We start from the raw sequence: 1,658 nt of genomic DNA on the forward strand, positions 1-1,658 counted from the left end.
GCCCGCTCGGGGGCGGAGGCAACGGGGTGGCGTCGAAAGAGAGCGCCGGCTCCCAGCCGAGCCTGGGACGCCTTCCGGCCCAGGCATCCCCGCCCTTCCCGCGGGGTTCCCTGCTCTGCTCCCCGGTCGCTCCCCCACTTTGACCCCGAAGCATACAGTCTGTTGTGTGGAGAGTCTGGGCTTGAAATGGGGTGCATTTAGGCGCTCAGGAAGGAACACCCTTAAAAGGGGCTGGTCTGCATTCGTTCTATGGGTTTCGGAGTGGGTCACCAGCCACCCCAGGCCTCCGAACCGAAAAGAGCCCAAGGGAGAAGGTTCACTGCGGAGCGCAAGCTGCGCCGTTCTGAGCTGAGCGCGCTCCCGCCCTTATCCTAATTTAGATCCCACACCTGCTCGCCTTTCCTGCTTCCGGAGCCCACGCTGGACCCTCCACCTCTCAGACAGCCTGCATGGCCCTGGCCAGACTCTGCCTACACTAAATGCTGCTCCGCTGGGAGGGGCCTCACCCTCCATCTCTCGCCTCTTTAGCTTCGGGAGGAAAGGTCCTTTTCTCAGCCACCCAAGGTGTTTAGATCTGCGCTCACATCTACGTGGCCGTGCCTACAGCCTCGAGACTGTTGCGTGCCAGCCCTCTAGCTTCAGATAAAATTAAACTCTGGAATCACGTACTTTGAGACCATCCTTGGTTCTTCGCTCTTCAGCAAACATGTATGGAGTTTCTTGGTAGATATTTCGAAGCGGATAAGACCACACGTTAGTTCTGAATTTAACTCGGTGGACCAGGCAAAAGACCTTCTTACGCCTCTTTTGTCCATTACCAGAGGACATAATGATAGTACCTATCTCATAGGAAAGACTAACAATTAAGTTTATGCCTAGCCACTCCTTTTACCACAACAATAAGGTAGAGGCAGGGGGATCTCTGATTTGAGGCCAGCCTAATCTACATAAATACTTCCCGGGCTACATACTGAAACCCTGTCTCAGAAACAACAGAAGCTAACATGGCATAGGAGAGACTCTTAGGTGTCTGGTAATCTTGTATTGTTTTGTTTTCACTCCATTGACACATGGTCTTATTATGTAGCCCATCCTGCCTCAGCCTCCCCAGTGCGGGGATTACAGTACTGGATTGACATACCAATTGTTACTTTGTCTTTTTTTTTTTTTAAACTTGAGAGACTGCTGTGGATTTTGGGAACCAAACGCTTGTCCTATTGGTTGTGAGCCTAACTTCTTAAGGCTGAGCCATCTTTCCAGCACTGGCTGCTATTTCAGTTTTCCTTCTCTTTTTAAATGATTCTTTATAATCATTTATAAATCATTAATAATCATTTATAATGATTCTTTAAATCATCACTGTCATTACAAATTTAACATTAAGAAAAAAATGTTAGCCGGGCGTGGTGGCGCATGCCTTTAATCCCAGCACTCGGGAGGCAGAGGCAGGCGGATTTCTGAGTTCGAGGCCATCTTGGTTTACAAAGTGAGTTCCAGGACAGCCAGGGCTACACAAAGAAACCCTGTCTCAAAAAACCAAAAAAAAAAATAAATAAATAAATAAAATAAAATAAAGAAAGAAAGAAATGTTGCTGGGCAGTGGTGGCCCATGCCTTTAATCCCAGCATTTGGGAAGCAGAGGCAAGCGAATTTCTGAG

The sequence above is a fragment of the Mus caroli genome, chromosome 11 (genome assembly GCF_900094665.2).
Source record: "Mus caroli chromosome 11, CAROLI_EIJ_v1.1, whole genome shotgun sequence".
In the NCBI taxonomy this organism is placed as follows: domain Eukaryota; kingdom Metazoa; phylum Chordata; class Mammalia; order Rodentia; family Muridae; genus Mus; species Mus caroli.